The sequence below is a fragment of the Cryptomeria japonica genome, chromosome 10, assembly GCF_030272615.1.
Source record: "Cryptomeria japonica chromosome 10, Sugi_1.0, whole genome shotgun sequence".
Classification (NCBI taxonomy): Eukaryota; Viridiplantae; Streptophyta; class Pinopsida; order Cupressales; family Cupressaceae; genus Cryptomeria; species Cryptomeria japonica.
The window spans coordinates 804,994,343-805,011,579 of record NC_081414.1 but is presented as its reverse complement, the minus strand read 5'-3'; positions in this window follow the sequence as shown (position 1 = coordinate 805,011,579).

Sequence of the window (17,237 nt, the reverse complement as noted above, 5' to 3'; positions counted from 1 at the left end):
TTGAATCAAGATTTATCACATGCAAGCTTTTCTGGGAAGGATAGGACTAGTTCAAATGCAATTAGGCATTCTGTGCCTAGAACAATTGATGGGAATATTAGTTTAATCGATATAGATCAAGTCAATGTATCCGATTCAAAGGAAACTTTCCCTGATGAAGATAAAGTATCTCAAGAAATTAAGGATCTAAATAAAAGAGTTCACCATCTAATTTCCCTAAGAACCCAAAAGGAAGCGAATAGGGAGAAGGAAGTCAAAGCTAAATTTATGGAGAGAGATAGGCTTCTTAGGTAGATAGCTGATCTTGAAGTACTCGCTAAGGAGAAAGAAAAAATTGATGAGGAAGGCCCTGTGATTAGAGAGATTCTAATCCCCAAAACTAAACAAGCTTATAAGTCAGCAGTCCAGCCAAATAGGGAAGTATTTAATGACTCTTAGCTTCCTAGAACTAATGCAGACAAAGGAAAATAGAAATGGGTAGATGATGGAATGGAATCTAAAATTGCAGAAGAGATCTCTCATAGGCTTTCAACACAGGAGAGAGAAATGGAAAGAATAAGGAAAGAAAAGGAAGATCTCCAAAAGGAATTGGAAAAGGCTGAGTTGGAAGCAGCGAATCAAGAAGTAAAAAGAAAGATTAACTACTTAAAGGCTCCCCCTATTACATTTCCATCAGAAGATCTTAGCAAGCCTAATCCTCAACACATTTCCCTTCCTTGGGCTAATACTCAACCTGCAGTACAAGCTAATATTGTCTCAGTAAGTCAAATCCCTGTGAATAAGCAGTACACCCAAGTACCTCAATCCCCAATCCCAAAAGTTAAAATGACCATGGGAAATAATAATGCTCTTACCCCTTTTCAAAGGAGACCAATCAATTTAGAACAATATAGACAATTGTTCTTTGATGGGATCCCGGGATATCCCAATCATGTTCCTACTGAGTTAAGAGATAGACTCCATAAATTTGCTGGGAACAATGCAATTAGTGCTAAAGAACATCTGAAATCTTTTGGGGATTTAATAAACGATTATGAGATAGTAGATGAAGATGTTATTATGAAACTGTTTGTCCAATCCCTCATTGATCAACTTCATCTTGATCTACCTCCTTAACCATCCATATTTTGTTGTCCACTCATCATACACATCATCGGTTGGCCATGAGAAATTAATCACTTTAGCCTTGGCCTTGGTCAACCTTTTCCAAGAGTTTCTCATCTTGTTGACTTCTAAATTGAGAAAACCATAATGTGACTTAATTTTCTCTATCTCCTGTATTGTCACAACAAAGAAGGAAGCATCATCTAGATCAATAATTCCTTTAACTCTTGATGACAGTTTGGCTTCTACCTCCTTAAGCCACATTTGTTTGTAAGATGTTCAAGACGAAGTTAATTCTTGTTGACTGTTCCGGATCATGGGTGGCATATTTTTTTGTCCACTCATCATACACATCATCGGTTGGCCACGAGAAATTAATCACTTTAGCCTTGGCCTTGGTCAACCTTTTCCAGGAGTTTCTCATCTTGTTGACTTCTGAATTGAGAAAACCATAATGTGACTTTATTTTCTCTATCTCCTGTATTGTCACAACAAAGAAGGAAGCATCATCTAGATCAATAATTTCTTTAATTCTTGTTGACAGTTTGGCTTCTACCTCCTTAAGCCACATTTGTTTGTCCTTTAGTTGATCTGGGCTAACAAAAACTCCTGGGAGCAACTCAAAAACCTAATCAACATATTCCTTTTTGCACAAGTTAACTTTCCTATCAACATTATCCACCCTTGCTACTAATTGTACTAAATCTTTGGTGATGTCACAAGTGGATTTAATGATAGGATTGACCCTTGCTTCATCATAAGATGCACACATAAACTCTAAATCTTTCTCCCTAGGCCTCCATTTGTCAAAAATAGGTGTCAACATGGCCTTATCTCCCCTGAGCTCATTCCATATATCCAAAATTTTACCTACATTATTGTATAGCAATGAGGTATTCATGGTACCTGCAAAACTAGTGACAATGGCCTTTACTCTATCCTCATACTTCTTTGCATACAGGGCTTGAGCCTGTCTTAAATTCTCTAACTCTTGAGGAGTAATCTCAATCATTTGGGAGCTAGAAGGTGCTGGAGACGGTGGGAACTCAATGATAGGGCTGGTAGGTGGAGGTCTAGCAGGAGAAGAGGAGATCATTAGTGTTGAGGATTCACCATGATGATACTGTCCTGCTAGTTGCTTCTGCAATTTAGCAATGATGCTATCTCTGTTCCTTACCTCTTCTTGGGCATTAGTGTAGGCTTTTAAAATTGTCTCCAATTTAACCTAGAGATCTACCTTTTCTTTAGCTTCCCTTTCCGCTACTGCAACACTAAATTTTGTAGTTTCTAGTACAGTGCTAGTGGCTTCCACTACCCCAGTAGTTTGCACTCTCTTCACCACCATTCCTCCAAGATAACTTGACCCTGAGGTGTCCTTCTTCTTCTTATTTTCATCTCTTTTTAGAGACCACATGACTAATGCAGCATTGTCTTTACTGAAAGTAACTCCCTCCATAGGTTTGGTCTCCTTTCTTACTACTTCTAGGACTAAAGCATCTGCTATGTCCCATTCAGGGAGAATGAGTACCCCAGCCTGAGCCACCATGTCTCTTCCTTGCTGAGGAGTTATGGTCTTAAATTCTTCAACCATTTCTTTCTTTATTTCTTCCTCAACTGTAGCTGAGTCTTTATGAGGCTGCTCACCCTTCCTTTTCTCGCACCTTGCATTGTATTTGTCAATGCTCTGCTTCCACACAAATTGCATGAATGCTTCTGATGTGATGAACTTGTCATCAGCCAAGAAATCTTCACTGGCTTGCTTGATCTCAGGATCCCACTCTTGGCCTTTGAATTCACTAATGGTGATATTCATTTCAGCAGCTAAGGGTTCTTCTGGCATTCCTTCCTCTACTTCATCATAAGTGTAGGCAATTTCCCCTAAACTGCCTAACTGCAATAGTTGCTCAGCTGCTGCCTATTCATCTCCTATATGGACAGGTGATTGAGATGGGGAGTACAAAGGTTCTTCAGGTTGTACCTCTTTTCCCACTCTTTGTTTCTTTGGGCTACTAGGGATGTTGATGACATCATGTATCTTCCTCTTTCCTTTAGAGGTAGAGGGCTCCCCTAAGGTAGGCATAAGCACACTGTAATTAGATTTCTTGTGCAACATATAATCACCAGGAGGGATTGCTCTAGCAGATACAAACCTACTCAAAATCAGTCTTTCTTTCTCAGGGTTGTTCTTGATTACAAACTCCCTCTTTTCTTTTAGTGTTGGCATCACCTCAAAACTAAGAATCAAAAACTTCATCTTCTCTGCAAAGGGGTGAAAGCTAGACAAAGGGTCATAGCTTATGTCAAAATGGTGCACCAAGTCAAAGGCCCTTTTATAAGCCACCCACTTTTCCTTTCTCAACTCTTGTTCATTTAAATCAAACTCATTTCTAATGAGGTCTTTAGGAAATTGAAATTGGTGGGGTTTAGCCTTGCATACTGCCCTCTTCGTAAACATTCCATTGAAGAAGTCTTCAGGGTCGGCACACCGGGAGACTGCAGTTGACAAATGATATGGCTGAAGGAAATCTTCAAAACATTTCCAACCTCCTTTGATTATCACAAATTGGTGTGCCACGGTAATTGTAGGGAAAATGGTCCCCTTACCTCTGCCTGTCAATTCTGCCTCCTGCATAGCACCAATCTGCCTAAGAATCTCTACAATTCCCACTTTAAGGGGGACCTGATAAGGTAACAAAAATGGGGTACCTATGAAACCATATATTCTGAAAACTATGGAAATAGGGTATAAGTAGATATCACCCCAATTGTGGACAATTTTTATGTCCTCTGCAAATTCTTGTGGCCTAATGAATTCCAAAAGCACCTTAGGAATTATTGGATTCTCTGAATAGATAAGGGTTCTAATTTTTGATGCAAAACATTTGTCAAACCTTAGAAAATTTGCATCTTCTCTGTCCCACGACAGTACTGTGCTCCATAATTGCACTAGCATCTTTTCTCCATCCTTCTCTTTCACAAGATCCATCCCACTTGCAAAATAATCACCACCCTTGAACCAAAACAAATGCATAAGAAGGGAATACCACCCAAAAGGCCTATCTACTTTCCCATTCTTGATCCCTATCAATCCATTATGGATAGCATCACTTATAAAAGAAGCATAATCAAAAGTTATTGCCACAAAAGGATTCAAAATCTGAGCAACCATCAGCATGTAGTGAGTAGGCATACTTGCCTCAGCATCCTCCCCTAGGATTTGGCAGAGCAACCAGTATAACCCTTTAGCCCTAAGGGTAAACAAATTTAGAGAAAAAGGCTCTTCAGTGTTAGGTCCCACAACTGTCAACCCACCTATCTTCAGAAAGAATTCTTTGAGAGGCCCATTCCTAAGGTGGTTCCTTTGCACACTATACACCTGAGCTAATGATTTAAAATCAATAGGCTCTAGAAAATCAATGTATTCACTTAACCCAAAGGCATTCCTGAATTCCTCATCATTAATCTCAATGAGGGTCTTCCCGCTGATATCCTTAACACTTCTTGAAATTGGGTCATAATTATGTGCAATCTATGTCAAAAGATCTACATCAAAGAAAACCCCAAGGACCACCAACTTTCCAACATCCAACTCCCACATACTATTTTGAGGGGCTGAAGAATTTCTCATGCTGAATCCAACCCAGACATCCCTATTTGAGGGTCTCTTAACCAATTACCCTTATCATATAAACCTTCTCCTATTTTTAGGCGAGGAGCTCTCGACACCAATTCTTTCATTTTGGAAGCCACATTAGTTGACAACGTCAACTGTTCAAGGAAATCATCACAAATGGCCCTCTCATGGTAATTGACCTTTCCTAAGAATTCCCTCTTAGGTGCCATCTCTTAAAACTAAGCAAGCAATCTAACAATCACCCTCAATTGTTCTATGACAAATCAAAATCTCAATTTAAAGCGCACACAGTTGAAAATGATGGCCGAACAAGAGTATAGAAAAAACCTGCTTTTACTCAAAGGAATTAGCTCTGCAATTGAAGGAATCCACTCTGCAACTGCTTTTTTGCGAATACCATTTGGAATGATACCTCAGTTTAATTGATACAAGATCATATATGGAAACTGTGCTCTTAACTGCGACATTGACTCCACATGCTTTGGCCATCCCTTTAGAATTGAATTCATGAAAGAATTCAAATTTTTTGCTGCAACGGGTCACAACGCCTGTGTATTTTCTCTTTTCGCTACTTTGCAAGGCATAACTTCTTGGCAATTTTGCTTCATGAAACAACGCTAGCCGTTAGATCAAGACGTAGTTGATCTTCCTTTAACTTCCTGTTTTGTTCGCCTTTAGGAACACAAAACCTTTTCACCATTTTGCAGGGCTTAAAGCGTGAGCACCTTCCCTTTGCAAAATAGCGAGGGTCGTTCGATCAAATGAGACTTGATCAATATTTACATTCTGACTTTTACCTTTCCATCAGGCCTTATTTCGTTTCGCCATTTTGCAGGGTTTATCCTGTGAGTATCTTTCCTTTGCGAAACTATGCAAGGCATCAGATGGGACTCAAACTGCTCAGCCTTTAACTTCTCACTTGGACATTCAGCCTTTTCACTAACCGCACTTCTACCTGACAGCTAACAGTTCTTCACTATTTCATAGAGCTTAATCTGCATTTGACTTTAGGCTATGAAACAACGCGAACCGTCGGATCAAATCGAAGATGATCATCCTTTAAGTGAGACCTTTTTCTTGGCTTGCTTACCCCGCTCTTCCTCTGGTTACCGGATACCATGTGGCACTCAACCATTCACCCTAGGAGACTCTTTAAGTTTAATTCTGAGTCAGCCACATGTTATAACCACTAGTTACACCTTGGCACCTTTAATCTCTTTGGAAACCACGTGTTCAGATACACATCACCGTCTAGCTTGACACCAGGATGAATGCCCTTTACTTTTGCCATTTCATGAAGCATATCCTTCAAACATCTTACAAACATGAAATAACGCCAGCCATTAGATCAAGGTGAAGTTGATCTACCTTTAACTTCATGTTTTATCTACCTTTGGGGACGAAAAACCTTTTTGCCATTTCGTAGGGTATAAAGCACGAGCACTTTACCATTGCGAAATAACGCAGGCCATCCGATCAAATGAGAATTGATCAATCTTTACACTCTGAACTGATTCCGGAAAACGTGGGCCCTCTGACTCAACTCCAAATAGCTGGCATCTAGTCATTTTCCAAGCTGACATGTCAGTCTTTCATTTGCTGAGAAAAAAAAACATTAGGTTTCTCTGCATTTTTGCCACTTGTATCTGTCAGAACACCTTTTACCCCGCGGCATGACTCACTTCTGGGACCCGCCTTCTTTTAAACTCTCGGACCTACCTTGCTGACTGTTGTGTTTTCTGCCACGTGCCATCATCTTACTCACCTTCTAGACCAGCCAGACTATCTGCTTGGAATGCCACATCATTTTGCCATTTCGCAGGGTATAACTGTCGAGCCCTTTTATCTTGCGAAATAGCGCGAACCGTCGGATCAAAATGAAGATGATCATCCTTTAAGTGAAAACCTTTAGACAATTCCTCGCATTCCAGGCCCCACCACCTTTTCGCCATTTCGCGAAAGGTATTTTACCTGCAAGTTCAGGCTATGAAACAACGCCAGCCGTTGGATGAAATCTAAGATGAACATCTTTTATGTGAGGCCCTTTTATCTTTTTGAACACAATTCCTTTTCACCATTTCGTGGGTTTTAAACCACGCACAACTTTGCCCCATGAAATAGCGAAAGCCCTAGATTTTCCTAAAAGATGCGCACGACTTAAAGGGCCCGACAATACTAGGAGGAAAATAAGTAACAGGTGTAAAATTTTATGATTAATTCACAAGACCGCCTAGGCAAATGACAAAGGGGGGACACTTCTTATGAACCTGAGACCCATTACTTAAGTGGATAAAGTAATGAGGAATTAGAAACCAAGGGATTTCAATATTTTGCAAAAATATTGGAGAATTTAAAGTTAAAACCCTAAAAGCCCTAAGACCTAGCACAGAGCTGAACCAACTAACAGCAGGTCTAAATCAAATTTTCAAAAATAATAGCCAACTTATGGGAAAGGAAAACCCATTTTTTAAATAGTAATAATAGGTTCTTCCATATCTGACTTTTGTTTGCACTTCTTGTGGCATTGCTTCTCTGTCTTTGTCATTCCCTTTTCTTTTTGCATACGCCTCTTTCCTTTGAATTCTGAGTTTCTCTTGTTGTCTTTCTAACTTCATCTTTTGTTCTGCAATAGACAAGTCTTCTTTCGTGATAGCTACTTGTTCTTCATTATGTTCCTTGCTTGATATAGTGGATAAGGCATCTGGACTCCATTCATATTCATTAGAATCTATCTCTGAATCCTAATCTAAGATTACTCCACTATACCATACTAGAATGTCATATGGTGCAAAAAGTTCTCTGATTTTTGTCATCTCTATTTTTTACTATTTCTGGAATATCTTGTTCAGATTTTGCCTTTGTTTGTTTTTTCAAAACTTGTTGACAAGATTTTTCTTCACCTTGGATGATAATCTCCTCCTCTTTCTTTTCATGTTCTTCTTGCTTCTTTTGTTTATTTCTTACTGTTTCGGCTGCTTGATGTAGCTTTTCTTGCCAATTTTCTTCTTTAGGAACTGATTTCTTTCTCCATTTTTGTTGTTGATGATTATGTTGTTTTTAATTAGACTTTAGATATCCCAGCCTAGATTTATCTTATGTGGATTGTGAGTGCAGAAAAATAGGTTCTGAAATACCTTGATGTTGCTTACCAATTGGTCCTTTTCCTTCATATCCCATCTTTTGCATGATTTCATATTCTATGCCATATTGTTTTATGGGAATATTGACTTCTGCTGCTATTGCTATAGTTTTATTTTCTTCTGCAAGAGTTCCAACACTAACAAATGTTCCTTTAAACGTATGTTTTGATCTTTCTGATGGCTTTGATTGAATATTTGTAGGCTTTCCATATGACTTATGGGAAAGTGGAAAATTATGGAAAGAATATTTTCCCATTCCTTCATCATTTAACTTGAGTTTTTCTTCAAAAGTTTCCCATAACTTTGCTTGAATTTCTTTGGTAGGATATACTGATTCTCTGTTATGTGAAACTCTTGTATCTTGTGTTGGCTTCAAATTATTGCAATATTGACTGGAATTTGCAATTATAGTGATTTATTTTCCTTCATGAGGAAATTTCACACATTGATGATATGTAGAAGGAACTGCTTGCATCTTGTGAATCCATGGCCTTCTTAGAAGAATGTTGTAAGTGAGGTTCAAATCTAAAACCTAACACAATGTATCCTTTTCCACAGGTCCTATCCTTATTGGTAGCACAACAGTTCCTTTAGAAGAATGTTTTGTTTCATCATAAGCCTTGATGGTTATTTTCTTTTTTGAGTCTACTGTATTCTCTAAATATCCCAAAGCTTTTATCAAACTTAATGCACAAATGTTTAAGCCAACTCCTCCATCTATGAGTACACGTTTGACATGAGTTTTATTTATGGAGACTTCAACATGTAAAGGAGCATTGTGAGGATGTTGTAAGGATGCATCATCATTTTTAGAAAATGATAAGCAATAAAGAGCTATAAGGTGTCCTACCATGTTTTGGAACTGATCTACATCCAAATCTTTTGAAACTATTGTTTCCACTAAAGCTTTTTCCAAAATTTCTTTATGCATAGGTGAAACCTTGAGAAGTTCCATAATTGATATTTGAGCAAGTATTCTTTGTAATTTCTCTACTAAATTGTATTGTTGTGGATTGGGTGTTGGGTCTTTTGCTATACCTGGGAAGGTAACCTTTGCTTTGCTTCTCGTGATAACATTGATTGGTTCTGAAGATGAATTTTCATTAACAATGATCACATTTACCACATCATCGTATGTATAAGTGTAATTCACCTTGGCTTTTCCTTTGTCATCTTTTAATTGGGACGATTCACCTTTGTCATAATTTGGAAGTGGAGTTTTGAGAGCCAAGTGTGATTCATTTGTCTTATGGCTATCCACTGTGATGGTTCCATTATCAATTAGATCTTGGATAAGGTGTTTCAATCTTTGACAATCATTTGTTAGGTGTCCTTTATTCCAATGATAATTGGAAAAATGATTGTCATTCCACCAATTGGGCTTGACTGGTGGTTCATAACTTCTTGCTTCTGGCAAAACAATCAATTTGTTAGTAAGCAAAGTTTTTAGAGCTGATTCTAAATATTCTCCAATGTTTGTGAATTTCCTCTGCGGATTGGAGAAAAAGGACTTGGCTTTATTGTTTTCTGGATTGTTATTGCTTGGGATTTGACTTGATAGATTGAAAATTGGTTGTTGTTGTTGTTGTTTTGTAGTACTATTATCGTCATTCCCTTCATTGTTGACATTCCTATTCTTTGACCAGAACTTGGTTTTGTCATTGTTGTTGTTGTTGTCATTGTTGTATGAATTATTGTATAGTTTTAGTTCTCCTTTCTTTACCATTACGTTCTCTATTTTTAGACCATTCTCGATAATTTTGGTAAAAGAGGGAGGACATTGATTCCTTAATCGATAACTCATTTCACTGATAAGATTATCAATGAATATGTCCATTTTTTCTTGATTAGGTACATCTAGGGGATACCTATTAAACATGCATTTCCATCATTGTAAGAAAATCATAAAGGATTCACCATTCTTTTGTTTAACATTGCAAAGATCCAGCATTGTCATTTCATTCCTTATATTGTAGGAGTATTGTGAAATAAACCTATTCACAAGTTCTTCAATGGATTTGATTCCGGATGGAAATCTTGAAAACCACTCCATGTATTGTGCATTTAAACTCCTAGGAAAAAGACACATAAGGTAAGTTTCATCATGAGAAAATTCCATGCTCATAGTACAAAACTCCCTAATGTGATCTTGAAGGTCATATTTTTCATCGTATTTGTCATATTTAGGAATCTCGCAATGTTGTGGAAATGGTATCATATTTAGATTTTTATCAAAAGGATATGGGCATATATCTTCTAATGAATATTTCTTGGAGCTTATCCCATTTTGCATGTCTTGTATCTATTGTTGTAGAGTTTGTATTTGTTGAGTAAGGTTTGATAATGGATTATCCACATAGTTTCTCCTTGTTTCTTCGTGAGCTCTCTTATCACTACGCTCTTTTCTTTTGTCATCCCTTTCTTTCCTTGTTTCTTCATTGCTTTCTTTGTTCACATTTTCATTATTTGGCTCATTTGTGTTTTGGGTGTTACTTTCCTCCACGTCTTGTTTCAAGCTTTCTATGTTAAAGTCTTGTGGTAGTTTAGCTCCAGATTTTGCCAACATCAAGAGATATTTTTCTTTTTGTTTTGCTAACAATTTTTCTATTAGCCTATCAAATTTGAAATCTTGCTCAAGGTCTCTAATGGTGCTATTGACTGCTTCTTCATCAACAATGGTAAATCCAAAAGTTTGGAATATAGGAGTATCTTCTTCCTCCATTTGTTGTTGTTTTCTAAGTTGTTCATGTTGGGCTCTAGTCCAAACTGGCATGTGATTATTTCAAAGTTTACTAAAAATTCCAAAGGACAAAGTCAATAGGTGATTATTGGTTTAGGAAGATATGCCTTGTTGATTTTACCACTATTGTTTGTCCATTGGGATAAAGCATGTCTTTGTTGAAAAGTACGTCCTTGTAAAATTTCAGCGTCAAATTTTGTACCGTAGCCACGTAAGTATTGACAAAAACGATGTAGAAATGTCCTATGTTTTAATAAGATCTTGCGATTGATATACAAGAATCTTATTCTTTTCTGAGTAGCTTTATAACTAGGTTTTCTTTTCTTAAGGTGATACCTAAGAATCATATAAGCATTTGACAATTTACAAGTTTGTTTGATTCCAATGTTGGTGCAATTTCGGTTTTGATATAACCTAGGTTCAAAATAGGAAAGATATATCCAAGATTAGGAACCTAGTATAGATTTGATCAAGCTTCGTGATAGAGGATTTGATTATCCTAATGAGAAACTTGACAAAGATGTTGATTTTTGCACTTAAGATAGTTGAATTGATAACTTGTTAAATGTTGATGTTTATAGAGGCTTTTGAGTATAGCCTATTGGATTAGTAACCTAGTTGTTTGAGCTAGTTTGAAAATACGTGATGGTTTACAGACAAACCTACTTCAAGAATTATTTTGATATTGATGTTTTGACACTTTGATTTTGATCTAGTGTTTCAAGTGTTGGAAAGCTTTTGTATTCCCCTTTTCGATCACTTTTTCAACAATTTGTTGAATTTTTGCTCACTTGTAGATGATAATTTTCTTTAATTTTTGACCATTTGGAACATGTTACAGACATAGAAGACACAATGTCTAATAAAAAAAATGAACAAGCAAGTACAATCCCTATGGTAGGCTGAGACAATAATTGTTGAATCTCACATGGGGTTTCCCCCGAGGCTACACTATTCAAAGCGGATATTTAGATGTTTGACCCCACTGGCTCCACCCTCGGCACTCACTTCTTTGGGGCAGCCAGGCACCAATTTCCATGAAAACTCCTCATGGCAAACTTTATATCTCTACTAAGAACTGTATGTATGTGAGCCTCTTCAGAAGTCTGACCTCCTGCGCCAACAACTAGAAGGATTTTGGCAACTAGTACAAGTGGTTTTTAGTAAAGGCTCTTGGTCATGTGGCCATACATGCAGCACTTTCAGCTCTGTAAATACAAAAGGTTCCCAGCCTATAGAGGTTACACTCCATAGGGTTTATGGGGAAACATAGTGTAGGTATGAACTTATCAGCACATGTTGTTTGGGACTTTCGCCACAAACATGATTTATTTATAGTGGATTGGAAGGACTCGGTATTAGCCCGTTTCCACTTTAGGTCCTTCCCCTCTCACTGGCCCCCTCAAGGAAGCTTGGGAAGGCAGACCCTCTAAAGGATTTAATTGCTTGAAAGTAAAGAAAGTGTAAAAGAGTGGGTTTGGCTTTTTGGTCACCCAATTAAGGGGAGAGCATATACCTACCACTTTCAAGACACGGAATACAAGCGTTATTTTTAACCTTTTTCAAAGCAATTGTTGGCTAAGTCCTATTTGGAGATGTTGCTCCAACAAGCATGGTGTTTATTTTAGCCCTCTTAAAAGTCTATGTGCAACTATTTTAGAGAAAATACTAAAAATGCAAGTTGCATGCTGTTAATTCATTCTCTTAGTTAAACTAGATGAACAAGATATGATTTGTTACTTCCTAAAACAAGAATTTTAATTAACTAGATGATGAAATGCATAAAATTTGTCTTAAATACCATCCTGCATATGCATGTTAGTAATCTGTAAAATTTGATTTCTTAGACATTCGGACCTGCAAGAAAATTTTGTTAGTTTTATAAACAGAAATGCTAATCTAACACATGCACTATCCTTTTGCTCAAAAGCGCTAACCTACAGATCAAAAGCGCTAACCTAGACTACAAAAGTGCAGCTCTGTGGATACAAAAGTGTGATTTCTAAGATGTGCGCTAACCTAAGACACAAATGCGCGAACCTATAATGCAAATGCGCAGACTTTAAGACAAAAGCGCTAACTGAGAATGCTCATGTGCTAACCTATGCTGCAAATGCGCTAACCTATAGAACAAAAGCATTGTCAGAATTCACACATGCGTGAATCTGCATTACAAATGCGTTAATTTTATTATTTGCGATATTTTTAAAGGTGTATGAGAGGTCCATGAGCCCCATGGTGGGCAACAAAATGTGTCGACTTGAATTTCATCCTTAGAATGCTACCTCCAACAAGTTAGTTTCACAAAATACCAATAAAAATGCTACAGAAAATCCAAACTCAACCAATAAAACTACATGAAGTACATATGAAATAAAATACTAATATTACCTTCATGGTTTATGTCCCATTGTGTCCTAACTCCACTATTCTTGGTTGCAGATGGTGTGCTCTCAGACAATGCACTAATGGATTCCAAGATGGCATATGAAGAATGGACTGATAACTTGTAGTTAACTGATGCTATGATATGCAAATACTACATGATTATGCTAAAATGATTATGATAAATGATATTATATGGTAATTGCTATTACTATTTGCTATTTGCTTCAAAAACTCACAGATGCATATGATCAATTTGAATACTAACTCTCTCTCAAATGAAGCTCTTGATTTTATAGACTTTGAGAGGATTAGATGATGTGGCTTAGATCAACGGTCATGATCAGATTTGCAGATTTGAATGGTTGTGAGCAAAGGTGAAGGTTGAGAGAAAGGGGGAAGGAGAAGACAAGTGTCACTCATCTCACCTTGACTAAGTTGTTGACTGAGAGAATCTAGGGATTGTTGGAGAAGATTTAGGCATGATAGGACAAGTGGACTCAAGTCCTTCCTAAGATGTAGGGAGTGTTGGAGAGAATATAGGAAATGGTTATGAAATATGTGTACGTACACAATATTCATTAAATTTGGAAGTTGGAGATAAATGATGAATTAATATTTAAGAAATATTAATCTGTTTAGCCACATGTTTGATGAGTTTGCAAAGGGAAGATGAAGTGGAGATGGAGGGTGAGTTGGAAAAGGGATTAAATAATTTAAGAATTATTTAATATTTGAGACTATAGGATAGGAGAATAACTATTAAACATTGGATATTTAATTGTTTGAAGGAGATACTTAAATATTAGATATTTAATTAATTAGAGGAATACGATAGATGAATTAATTAATAAAATATTAATTAATAGAAAGACATTAAATGAATTAAATAAATTAATCTTTTCAAATTAACTATTTAATAGAAGAATAATTATTAAATAAATATAAAATATTTATTTAATTGCTCATAGCCAATTTTATGTGTATACAACAATTATCATAATTTAATTTGTCATGGCTTGAATTAATATTTAATTTTGAACTCTGTTTTTTGAATAGGAGACATCAAACATGTAGCAGTTGTTAAATTGCTAATTCGGCCTGTGATGGCCATGTAAATCTGTTCTGAGTTTGTGATTTTGATGTTGAGTCTTCACATGTTGCAATTCGACCTGAAACTGTTGTTGATCCCTTGTTTCTATAAAAGGGAATTCAGGGTCATTTGCAAAGGGTTCTGAAACTTTGTATTGGCTTTTGCATGGAGAATCAAACAAATTGGTGTATTACTATTGAATGAATTGTATCATATGGCTATATTTTGAAAGAATTAATGAAAATCTAAGTTCTCAAACATGTCTAAATAAACATCTATGTATCAATAAACACATTATGGTCTTTTGTTATGCTATTTTAAATCTGGAAATACAAAATTAAAAAATACAATTACAAATCAATATTAAATTTTAATTGCAAAAAGTTGACAGACTTATAAAATATCATCAAGTTATCAACCATAATAATATTATTTTGTAATATGAATGATTAGATACATAAATAATATTAATAAATACCAATCTCTTATAGTTGTCATTCATCCTCATCAAATTTAGAGCTTTCTCAAGATTCTTATATGTGTTTTCTTCACTCTGAGTCTGCATACCTTCATTGAACTGCATCTCAATGCTAGTAGTAGGTCCAAATACATGAGTCAATATTCCCACTAGCACTTTAGTTTGAAGTGTTGTCCAAACCTCTTCTTTCACATTTGGACCTCTAGATTTGTAGTACCCTATCGTAAGGAAAAGTGTGGACATCATACCTAGATGAATAAAGCCTCAAGCAATTTTTCAAATTTTTGTCTACTTTGTTTCTTAGCTTTGATTTTAGGAACCCCAAAGCACTGAAAACTCTCTTATCTTCCACCGAACCCAATATCATGGTAAGACATAAATCAACAAGCTTCAAATATTCTAGCATTGAATCATGCAACGTTGTGTTCTTAGCTATATATTACCAAAGCCTTGTTACTGGTCCCTCTACGTGGGGGTTCTCCATTGTGCCATATTGTTCCCTCATAGTGTATGCAAAATGAGATGATTGCTCTCTAAGATGAGTTTCATCTAATATTAATTTATAGTTACTCCATTCAATTCTTTAGATATGCAAAATTGTTTTATCAAAGTTAGTAGCTTACTTTGAAAATCAATTGCACTGTTGAGGCTCCATTATTGAGGAAACATAATAGACATGATTTCGAGTAGGTTGTCAGGAGGGAATCGGCTTCTAATTTGTGAGGAAAGATCATAGGCAATTTTATTCATAGAAGTAATTACAATCTCAACAATCTTGTCAAAATCTTCCCTTGTAACTCTTGCTAGTTGCTTCCTGGGGCACTTTCCTGGTTCCTCGAGGTCGAATGTGGCATAGAAGTGCATTGGTATCTCAACTCCCCATACATTGGCACATACCTCCCCATTTGAACCAATTTGTAAAAAGTTATCAGGATTATTCAAATCTATGAGTGTTCACCACTTAACAAATTTTTCATCAGATAGTGTTGGTTGATTTTGATAGAGATTGTCGAGGGTCATGCATGTCATCTTACGTAGTGTAGCATATTCTGCAATATACAAAGTTCTTTTTCGGGCATCCTTCATAATATTCCTCATTTTCTCTAGCATGGGCATAAGAGCTGCTAAAGTTAAGAGTGTCTCTAGATTACTTAACCTCCGAAGAAGGTCAGGAAATTTTGGCTGCTCTAATTCATTGCGAGTTGTGTGAAATAGTCCAATCAAGGATGGATATTATGAAAAAAATTGATGCGCTGGACCATCCAAAGAGATCCATCTGGTATCATTATCCTTGAGAAGCTTATTCCCATTAGTTATTCCATTAGCAAAGTTTTGAAATTCCATAAATCGCTTGGGACTTCGACAAAAGTGTGAGTAGACCTCTCTAATTAAAATTTCAATTTTTTTTACCGAAGCATACTTGCTCACAATTCCAAAAGCTAGATTCATTCCGTGAGCCATACAATGAATTGCAGTAATCTACAGTGCAAATGAAGTTTCAATCTTTATACAAAGACCATTCCTGTGACCTTGCATTACTGAAGCTCCATCTACTCTGGAACACACACCAATTTTTTGGCAACCATCATGTCATCCATACCTCCATATTCAATTAAACTTCTCTTTACTAGTTGAAATAAAAATTCCATTGTCACACTCTCCTTCATTTTAGCAACAGATAGTAGATGAGGTTGGTGGGCATGATTCTGTATAGTATAAACATGCATGCATACCCATAAATTATTGTCTACTGTTATAACTTCGTCTGAAAAAAATGCAATAAAGTTTCACTCTCTTATTTTTTTCCTTTACATCTTCTTTTTCAACCTTAGCAAGACAATTTTCCCATTCCCATCCATTGTTTACTGACCAGTGTCTATTAGGATAGTTAGGAACTTTCAAAAAATTGTAATAAACCACTAATTGATAAGAAATCTGTCATAGCGTGCCCTTTGCTCAAAATATAAAAAACAACGCTTAACTGAACAACTTTTCCCAGTTGTTCTATTTGCATTGCTTTTCCAAAACTAGCTTCAATAGAACCTTTAACTTGAGCAGGCTTTGTCTACATTTTATCATGAAAATAATACTCTTCAACATTCCTCACATGCTTACACTCTTCCTTTGTTTTTCATCTTATCACTGATTTTTCAACTCCTATCATTTGTTTTTCATAAACTTTACCCATATGCTTTTTTATGGTTTCAAATTTTAGCTACAACCTAATTTCCTTGTTATGTTTCCAAGTGCAAATCTTACACCTACATTCTATTGGAGGCTTTCCTTTAATTGGATTCTCCACTGGTTCAATGAATGGATACGTTGATGCCCAATTAATTTGAAAATTCCTCACTGGCATATCCCACTCTTGATCCTTTTTTGATCTGGCTTTTCTTTTCCCCTTCCATGCATTATCATCAATGGCATTATCACCCAAGTCGATTATATCATTCCGGCTAACTTGGGCATCTACCAGATAATCTTCTTCAAGATCATCTTGATTTGAGATATCAAGTTTGTCGTCATCTTCAACATGCGGTGTAGGTTGCAAATTTTGTTCTTGTACTTATGATGATGTACCTTCCTCATTTTCACCATAATCTTTTCCAAAGCCAAAGTACGAAGACAATGTTCTATTTTTGTTGGCCTCTCATGGCCTTCCC